Source organism: Muntiacus reevesi, chromosome 2, assembly GCF_963930625.1.
Source record: "Muntiacus reevesi chromosome 2, mMunRee1.1, whole genome shotgun sequence".
Lineage (NCBI taxonomy): Eukaryota > Metazoa > Chordata > Mammalia > Artiodactyla > Cervidae > Muntiacus > Muntiacus reevesi.
In genome coordinates, this window is record NC_089250.1 from 91,088,698 (window position 1) to 91,099,946 (window position 11,249).

The window sequence follows — 11,249 nt, forward strand, 5'->3', positions numbered from 1 at the left end:
TAGGACCCGGTTTTGTGGAGTCTGGAGTCAAGGAGTTTACAAGTGGACGTTATATGACTTTCACCATTGCTGTCACTGCCCACTTACAAACCGCCTCTAAATTTAACCCTCTGTCTTACCTGTTCTTCTCTCACAAGGCTGTGACTGCCTTGCTGCTGCTTCTCTGCCTAAGAATCCACAATGAGATATTAACTTTCTGCCCAGAATCAAGATCCTTCATACTCTGCCTCCGTGTGCATGCTTCTGTGCCACGTTGATTCAGTCCTGTCTGACTGTTTGTGACCCCATGGGCTGTAGCCCGCCAGGCTCCGCTTACTGTAGCATCCTCGAGGCAAGCATACTGAAGTAGGTTGTCATGTCGTTCTCCAGGGGATCTTCCCAACCCAGGTATCAAACCCACATCTCCTTCATCCCCTGCGTTGGCAGACAGGTTCTTTACTGCTAGCACCACCTGGGAAGCCCATTGTGGCTCTACATCTCCTTCATTTATAACTAAACTCTGTTCTAGGCAACGCAGTTTTCCGCACTGTGATCCAACACCACACACACACACACACACACACACACAGCTTCCCACCCTGTGATCCAACACCAGACACACACACACACACACACACACACACACACACACAGCTTCCCACCCTGTGATCCAACACCACACACACACACACACACACACACACACACACACACACACACAGAGACAGAGAGGGAGGGAGACACAGCGACTGACGGACAGAAAACGGGAGGCAGACACCGGAGGAGGATGGCATCCGATCCGAGCCAGACACAGTGGCACAGTCCCTGACACACCTCAGAGAGAGGCCAGGCGGAAGAAGCAGCTGCCCCAAGGGAGCGGGGCGTCAGCCTCGGGCCGGGCCCCAGCTGGACGCGGCGCCCTGGGGCTGGCAGAGCCCCGTGGGGTCCCCAAGACGTCTTGGCAGCCGAGGTCTCAAAGGTCCCCTTCGGCTTGGCTACCTGAGGCAAGACCCAGCCCCCGTGCAAAGGCCAGAGAGTGAGTGTATGGGAGTGTGTGTGTGAGTGTGTCAGTGGGCAAGGGTGTGGGCGGGCCGACTGGGGTGCGGGGGGATACCCAGAATGGAGGGGGGAAGGGTGTGGAGCCGGGGGGTGGGGTTAGGGGTGGGGTTGCATATCATGTGGAGTCCAAGCATACCGGACGGTCATCTCGTTTCTTGCAATCCGAATGCGGAGTGGCCCTCCGGCCTGCGTTGGGAGTCGGGGCCCCGGTCATCCTCCCGCAGAGGGGCTATGGCCGTGGCGATCCAAAAGGTGGCACGCTGCTACCCGCCATGGCCGCTGACTGACTGACTGACTGGCTGGCTGGCTGGCCAAAGGCCCTGTTGGCTGGAAGATAGGCTACGGCTTGACGGCTTTCCGGTCATATCTGTTCTTATTCCAGGGGTGGGCCTCATCCTGATGTTACTTCGTTGATGATAGGAGAATCTCTGAGTGACAATATTTCCTTGCTTTTCAATGGATCCCTTTTGTTGCAGAACCTTTCCCTCGAAAGTGAAGGAACCTGTGTCTGCACAGGCACTAATGCTCTTGGAAAGGCAATAGCAATTCCGTCCTCCACTAGCTTGGTAAGCACCAAGTCCTTGTTGTCTTCAAGTGCTTCCCATAATACGTGCAAAGTAGGACCCGGTTTTGTGGAGTCTGGAGTCAAGGAGTTTACAAGTGGACGTTATATGACTTTCACCATTGCTGTCACTGCCCACTTACAAACCGCCTCTAAATTTAACCCTCTGTCTTACCTGTTCTTCTCTCACAAGGCTGTGACTGCCTTGCTGCTGCTTCTCTGCCTAAGAATCCACAATGAGATATTAACTTTCTGCCCAGAATCAAGATCCTTCATACTCTGCCTCCGTGTGCATGCTTCTGTGCCACGTTGATTCAGTCCTGTCTGACTGTTTGTGACCCCATGGGCTGTAGCCCGCCAGGCTCCGCTTACTGTAGCATCCTCGAGGCAAGCATCCTGAAGTAGGTTGTCATGTCGTTCTCCAGGGGATCTTCCCAACCCAGGTATCAAACCCACATCTCCTTCATCCCCTGCGTTGGCAGACAGGTTCTTTACTGCTAGCACCACCTGGGAAGCCCATTCTGGCTCTACATCTCCTTCATTTATAACTAAACTCTCTTCTAGGCAATGCAGTTTCCCGCACTGTGATCCAACACCACACACACACACACACACACACACACACACACACACAGAGCTTCCCACCCTGTGATCCAACACCAGACACACACACACACACACACACACACACAAACACACACAGCTTCCCACCCTGTGATCCAACACCACACACACACACACACACACACACAGCTTCCCACCCTGTGATCCAACACCACACACACACACACACACACACACACACACACACAGCTTCCCACCCTGTGATCCAACACCACACACACACACCGAGTTTCCCACCCTGTAATCCAAAACCAGACACACACACACACACACACACAGCTTGTCACCCTGTGATCCAACACCACACACACACACACACACACACACACACACAGAGCTTCCCACCCTGTAATCCAAAACCAGACACACACACCCACACACACACACACACACACAGAGCTTCCCAGCCTGTGATCCAACACCACACACACACACACACACAGAGCTTCCCTCCCTGTAATCCAAAACCAGACACACACACACACACACACACAGAGCTTCTTACCCTGTGATCCAACACCACACACACACACACACACACACACACACAGCTTCCCTACCTGTGATCCAACACCACACACACACACACACACAGAGCTTCCCTCCCTGTAATCCAAAACCAGACACACACACACACACACACACACACACACACACACACACACACAGCTTCTTACCCTGTGATCCAACACCACACACACACACACACACACACACACAGCTTCCCTACCTGTGATCCAACACCACACACACACACTATGCAGCTTCCCTGGTAATCTGGCTTCCATTCATACTGGTCTCCCAGGAAGAGGTGTTCTTCAGTGAGTTAGTCATGCTGCCCCAATACCTCCCATTGGTAGCTTAAGGTGAACAGTGTCGGATTCATAATCTCCAAAAGAGAGAATTTTGCTGTTTGACCAAAGACACAGTTTCAGTCCCTCAGAACTTCATATTGCCAAAGTTTTATTACAGTGAAAAAGGGACAGACAAAGCTTCTGACATAGACCTCAGAAGGGGGTGGTGAATGCCCCTCTCACTTGTTAGGGTATGGCTTTATATACTTTTTCAATTGGTTACTAGCAACAGATTAAAAGAATATCTCGTGGTTTTAAAGGTCTTTCTAGACCCAGTCTCACAACATACATCTTAAAATAACAGGATTGTCAGAAGGTTTTTGTTAAGAAGTAGAAACATGTCCTCAAGCAAGATACATTGTTGTTATATAATCATTAGTTAGTTCTGCGCTTAAACAAAGTTAGTCTTAGGGGAAATGGATTGTTGTAGCTGCTCAGAGCTTAAGAAAAAATGTCTTAAAAGTGACTTAGACAAGGAATGTAGGAAAAAATTTTGTCCCATTCTCCTCCAGGGTCCTGTTCTCCTACCTAAGAATGAGCTGTCTCACCGTCCTTTAAGTCACCTGAATTCTCATCTATGTTAATCCTTCTCTGACTCTTTTGGACCTCTCCTTTGTCTGGTCTCACCTCTCCTTTGTCTGGTCTCACCGCTTGGTCCCTGACTGAGTCCTGACACACATTAGTCTCCAGTTGTTTCCTCCACTAAATTGTGGGTCCCTTCATGGTAGAGGCCATGTCTAATGTTTCTTTTGTGCCCTAAGAATATAATATAGTATGAAGCAACCAGCAGGTGGTCAATAATTACTAGTCAGTGGAGTCTTAAGACAGCTTGCAGTGGGATCAGTATTAGAGTTTGGGAAAGGTCATTGCAGTGAGCCCCTGGCACAGGATGGCATTTGGATGCTTCTGCTGCTGTCTTTAGGGACAATATCTGGAACTCAGGAAACTCTTGTCACCAGGATGAGCTTCAAGTTGCAACGGTTTGAAGACTCAATAAATAATGCTCCTCTTTCCCCCTAGAGTTTGGAAGCAATTGAGAGTTAATCACATAAGTCAGTTAGACTGACATGAGACATCATTCATTGTACCTCCAGCACCTCAGACAGGTGTAAGTATTAAATAAATGTCTCATAAATTGATAATATTGGATCAATGGCAGAAGTGGCATGACATAGAATTCACTGCTGAACTAAGGGGATGACAGAAAGAGCTTTCTCCATGGCCTTTCTTGCTGGCAGTTAGAGGAGCCCTGAGACATAAATGGGTTTCCTCAATGGTTCAGAGGTAAAAAATCCACCTGCAATTCAGGAGACCCAGGTTCAATCCCTGAATCAGAAAGATCACCTGGAGGAGGAAATGGCAACCCACTCCAGTATTGTTGCCTGGGAAATCCCATGGATAGAGTAGTCTGGTGGGCTGCAGTCCATAAGGTTGCAGAGAGTCAGACACAACCGTGCAGGCATGGAGACATAAATAGATGGGGAGTTGGGATAGTCATGCAGGAAGCACTTTCATGTCCATACCTCTTCTGATGTTTACAATAGCGCAGTGTTGGGGGCAGTAATATTTTATCCAGCTGTATAAATGAGGAAAGCTGAGACTCATAAAAGTGTGTGCAAGAGCCCAAATATATAGTTGTCTCTTTCAGTGTTCCTATCACCCTCCTGGACTCTCAGTGCTGGCCAGAAAGGCCCTGGTGTACCTCTTCTGTTGTTGTTCAGCCTCTAAGTCATGTCCGACTCATTGTGACCCCATGGACTGCAGCACGCCAGGCCCAAAGACCTCTGTGGTTCTCTAGGATCATAATATGGAAGATTTTCAACAGATGGGGTAGGCTTAGCCTGTCTACTGCTAGTGCCTTCCCTCAAATCCCTGAGAAGTCAGTCCTGGCCTTACCCCTTCCTTCCCTCCTCCACTCAGGAGTCTGAATGGTGTCTCAGTTCTGCCCCACACACCTCTTCTCTTCAGACATCTCTGCAGTCAGGCAGTGCATGACTCTAGTCACGTGACTGAGGAGTCAAGAATGACATCACACAATATACAGCATCCCTCCACCATCGTCTGCTCTTACACTTATGAGGCACAACCTTCCTAAAAGCGTGCACCTGTCACCATGTGAGGCCCCCTATAAAGCATCACCCCTTGTCCTGTTCCCAAAGCTGTCTGGATGGGAGGAGCCTGTCAGCCCCAGCTGCTTCTTCCAGTCCCTTCTGGAATTCTGGTGAATGTATTTTTTCCTACCTTGTTAGTTAGGCTGTAAACCCTGAAAACATGTAGAGATGCTATATGTTAGTGTAACTAAGAACTTGTTCAACTTATCCCTTCCATATGGAAGCTTTAAAAAAAAATTCACTCCTGAGGAAGCCCATGGAGCTCATATCCCAAATGCCCATCATTAGTTGTGGTAACACAGGTATTGGTTTTCTAGTTGCAAAATGATTGCTAACTTGGTAAATGTTTATAGAGGCAAGATTTGCTAAGGATTGTTGAATCAATTCTTTCATTGGTCTTCTTTCACAAGTATGTTTTCCCACACATATTAACTTTGTTATGTATCAGTGCTTAGTCACAAGAACCTAATCTAAGTGTGTCTTGCAAAATTTTTTAAGAGGCCAAGAGAGAGGGGCAGAGTTAAGAAAATCAAAATGTTTATGAGAATGAGGTTTAACTCTGTGGCTGAGGACTTGCAAAGCATGAAGATGATGGGACTCTTTATTCTCAAAATAGTGACATATCTACAGCTACAGATTTAATATCAGACTTGAGAATAAAGATCCTTGGTACTTAGGATAAAGACAAAAATCAGAAATGCTTGAATCACAGGGAACACGTACTGCTGATCTCAGTTCCTTGTAGCTTAAAATGAGTCAATTGCGAAGGATATACAAAAGTTGCTGTCTGACTTCATGTTTTATTATGTCTACTCTATAGGAACAGTAAAGGCTACATCATTTCAGTCTTTTAAAGCTTTAGCTAGTGTCTTTCATTTTCAGGTTATGTCATGTAGAATGTAACTGCAGATAGAGACTCTAGAGATGTGGATGCAGGGAGAGCATAGAAGGAGAAAATCGTGTTGAGTCACCATTCAACAAGCCAGCTCATGTTATTTATGAGATCATTATCTAGGGATATTTAAGTGATCCATTTTCTCTTATTTTAGACATCATGCTACCATCCTTACAAGCATCTTCATCCATTCATTCAACATTCATCTTAGTCTGTTTGCACCACCATAACAACATAGTGCAGACCAGCATGGACGGGGTGACTTATAAACAACAGGCATTTATTTCTTGCAGTTCTGGGGGCAGGGAAATCCAAGATCAAGGTAGGACCAGATCTGATGTCTGATGAGGGCCAGCTTCCTGGGTCACAGACAGTCATCTTTTCCCTGTGTCCTCTTATGGCCAAAGGGATGAAGGGGCCCTGGGGTTTCTTTCATTAGGGCACTAATTTCATTCATGAGGGCTCTGCCTATGTGACCTAATTACTTCCCAAAGCCTCCACCTTCTGGGTGTTAGGATTTGACACATAAATCTTAGAGAGACACAAACATTCAGAAACAAACATAGCAATGTTCAACAAATATTTCCCCAGTGCTTGCTTGCTTTTGCCAGAGCTGGGAATATGTAAATGACCTAGCCCTTGAGAAGCTCATAGTCTAGAGAAGGAGATGGTCATGTGAACAGATATTTTGAAGCAGAGTGACAAGCACTGTAATAGTTGTTTGTTGTTCAGCCACTAAGTCATGTCTGACACTTTTAGACCCTGTAGACTGCAGTATGCCACACTTCCCTGTCCCTCACTGTCTCCTGGAGTTTGCTCAAATTCATGTCCATTGAGTCGGTGATGCTATTTAACCATCTCATCCCTCATCCTCTGCCACCCCCTTTGCCTTTTGCCTTCAGTCTTTCCCAGCATCAGGGTCTTTTCCAGTGAGTTAGCTCCAAAGGACACAGTAGCTCTGAGGAGGGGTCCCTAATGCTCTCTGGAGAAGCCAACCAAGTTTCCACATAAGTCGGGATGTTGCTCTGGGAGGAGAAAGAAGAATGTTCCAGGCAGAGAAATCAGGATGTGCAAAGGCAGAGAGAAGTTCCATGTGGAATGGAACATGAAAATCAAATGAATGCCTTTAAATCAGATAATTAAAAGATCATGAGGCTGAAATTGCTGGTAAAGGTGACATCTTTGGAATATTTAAAACTTTGATTTATTGAAACTACCTACATTGTTCTACGACCTCCTGCACACACACACACACACATGCACCACACACACACACACACACACACACATGTGTGTGTGTACATTGTGGAATATGCCAACCCTTCAGTGGCTAGCATTTCAAAGAAATTCATTTGTCACCTTAACAAATACTGGCTGAGCACATAAGTATATAATATGTCTAGCCTCAAGAATTTGCCATTCTAGTCAGATAGATGGATAAGAAACCAGTAAACAAATAAGTGTACAGGTTATTTCTCTGTGGAAAGTGCTATGAAAAAAAAAGGAAATAGGGTGGTGAGCCCAATGGTGATTGCGTATCACTACTTTAGCCTTCTGAGGAGGTGATATGTGAGTTCAAACCTAAAGGATGGGGTGGAGCCATCCATCCCAAGAGGTGAGGAAAGAGCATTTCTGGCAGAGGGAACAGTAAGCACGAGGACTCTAAAGTAAGCACAGGCTTTGCGTGGTCAAGGAACAGAAAGAAGACTCGTGTGGTGAGGGTTCAGTGGGGTAGAAGGAGAAGGGGTGTGAGATGAAGCTGGAGAGCTTCTGAGGACCAAATCATTCAAGGCTTTGAAGGTCCACATAAAGACTGGAGTTTTATTCCCAAAACATGAGAAGCCACTGAGGAGTTCTATATCGGAGGAAATAATGATCTACTTTTTCAGTTCATTTGTGTTAAAAATCATTCATCATAAAATGGAAAAAAAAATCAAATTGGACCTCATAAAAAAATCTGCTAATCAAAGACACTATTAAGAATATAAATACATAAGCCTTAGACTGGCAGAAAGATTGGTAGTACCTGTGTCTGATAAAGAACTTATATCCAGAATATATGAGGAACTATTACAGTTGAACAATGAATTCTCCCCTCCTCGAGGAAGACAATGGCAAAAGACTTGAAGTTCACAAAAAAGACTAACAGATGGAATCAAGAAAATGAAAATTGAAGGCACAATGAGATGCAGTATCGCACCTACCAGAAGAGTGAAAATCAACTGATGACATAAACTTTGGGGCATCAATAGAAATTCCCAATGCACTGCAGATAGATGGATAAAATGGGACAACCACATTGGAAAACTATGTGGCAGTTTCTAATAAAGTTAAGCACACACCTACCCTTGACCCAGCAATTCCATTCACAGGTATTTACCCAAGAAAAATGTTCACACACAAAAAAAGAAAAACATACAAGCATGTTCTTTGAAATCTTTACGTCATAATAACCATCAATAGGAGAATGGATAAACAAACCAGGGTATATTCATACAATGGAATACTATTCAGCAATAAAAAGAATGAGTTACTGATATACACAACAATATGGGTGAATCTCAAAAACATTATGTTAAACAAAAGAAGCCAGACAGAAGAGAGTACATATTGTATGAAGCACAAGAACAGAACTACTGATGTATGTTGACAGAAATAAAGAAGTAGTTGCCTGGGAGAAGGGGCAGTGTAGTTCAGTTCAGTCACTCAGTTGTGTCCAACTCTCTGTGACCTCATGGACCACAGTATGCCAGGCTTCCCTGTCCATCACTAACTCCCAGAATTGAGTCAAACTCATGTCCATCGAGTCAGTGATACCATCCAACCATCTCATCCTCTGTCATCCCCTTCTCTTCCCAACTTCAATCTTTCCCAGCATCAGGGTCTTTTCCAATGAGTCAGTTCTTCACATCAGGGGGCCAAAGTATTGGAGTTTCAGCTTCAGCATCAGTCCTTCCAATGAATGTTCAGGACTGATTTCCTTTAGGATTGACTGGTTGGATCTCCTTGCAGTCTAAGAGACTCTCAAGAGTCTTCTCCAACACCACAGTTCAAAAGCATCAGTTCTTCGATGCTCAGCTTTCTTTATGGTCCAACTCTCATATCCATACATGACTACTGGAAAACCATAGCCTTGGTTTAGATGGACCTTTGTTGGCAAAGTAATGTCTCTGCTTTTTAATATGCTGTCTAGGTTGGTCATAGCTTTTCTTCAAAAGAGAAAGCATCTTTTAATTTCATGGCTACAGTCACTATCTGCAGTGATTTTCAAGCCCCCCAAAATAAAGTATCTTACTGATTCCATTGTTTCACCATCTCTTTGCCATGAAGTGATGGAACCAGAAGCCATGATCTTAGTTTTCTGAATGTTGAGTTTTAAGCCAACTTTTTCACTCTCCTCTTTCTCTTTCATCAAGAGGCTCTTTAGTTGTTCTTTGTTTTCTACCATAAGAGTGGTGTCATCTGCATATCTGAGGTAATTGACATTTCTCTCAACAATCTTGATTCCAGCTTGTGCTTCATCCAGCCCAGCATTTCACATGATGTACTCTGCATATGAGTTAAATAAGCAGGGTGACAATATACAGCCTTGATGTACTCTTTTCCTGATTTGGAACCAGTCTGTTGTTCCATGTCCGGTTCTAACTGTTGCTTCTTGACCTGCATACAGATTTCCCAGGTTGGGTGGCCTGGTATTCCCATCTCTTGAAGTATTTTCCACAGTTTGTTGTGATCCACACAGCCAAAGGCTTTGACATAGTCAATAAGCAGAAGTAGATGGTTTTCTGGAACTCTTGCTTTTTTGATGATCCAACAGATGTTGGCAGTTTGATCTCTGCTTCCTCTGCCTTTTCTAAATCCAGCTTGAACATCTGGAATCTCACAGTTCACGTACTGTTGAAGCATGACTTGGAGAATTTTGAGCCTTACTTTGCTAGCGAATGAGATGAGTACAATTGTGCAGTAGTTGGGACAATCTTTGGCATTGCCTTTCTTTGGGATTGGAATGAAAACTGACCTTTTCCAGTCCTGTGGCCACTGCTGAGTTTTTCAAATTTACTGGCATTTTGAGTGCAGCACTTTCACAGCATCATTTTTTAGGATTTGAAATAACTCAACTGGAATTCCATTGCCTCCACTTGCTTTGTTTGTAGTGATGCTTCCTAAGGCCTGCTTGACTTCACATTCCAGGATGTCTGGCTGTAGGTGAGTGATCACACCATCATGGTAATCTGGGTCATGGTGATCTTTTTTGTATAGTTCTTCTGTGTATTCTTGCCACCTCTCTTAATATCTTCTGCTTTCTGTCCTTTATTGTACCCATCTTTGCATGAAATGTCCCTTGGTAGCTCTTATTTTCTTGCCTTTATGAAATGTGTCATAGAGTTAGGTATGGCATCAGACACACTGGGTTCCAGTCCAGCTACAGGGCCCTGGAAAAGTCACATAGCTTCTTTCCATTTCTACCTCTGCAAGTAAAAATAATCTAAATCACAAGATGGCTGTGAAAATTAAATGGAAAATTGATGTTAAAGTGTTTAACTCAGTACCTATCACCTGAAAACTTCTCAATAAGCTTAGCTATTTCTAAAAAAATGTTTTACATAAACTGTTGGGCAGTTAAAAAATGTGTACTGTTCTGTTTTGCAAGTGTTATGCAACTTAGGACAAAATTCCAAAATCAAAAGGAAGCACCGGGAAACACTTCAGTTAAAGGCATAGGTGTACTCGGTGGAGCAACCTGTGGACACAGCTGGTAGCTATTACTTACTTGTGATTATTACAAGAAAATCTGGTACTTTCTATGATCATACACAAATCTGTCATCGTCATGCCCTACTTCATCTTTTTATCCAGTGTTGAAGGGAAAGGAAAGACTGCTTGGAACGAGGACTAAAAGGAAAACAAGCCATGGCTGTTGGAGGTGGTCAACTTCAGCTTTTTTAAAGGAAACTCCCATTTTCACCTTTCCAGAGGGCTCTATGGCAAATTGTTTATTCAGCTTCAAGACTCATCTGAAGTTTAGATTAAGAATTAGTGGAGAAGTAAGAATGGCATTGAAATGTATCTTGATCCTGTCTGCTTAATCTCTTCTCCTGGCTAAATCATCTTTCATCTCTCTCAGTCTGATCCACTTTTGAGAAAGAGGATCCATTAGGGCATCC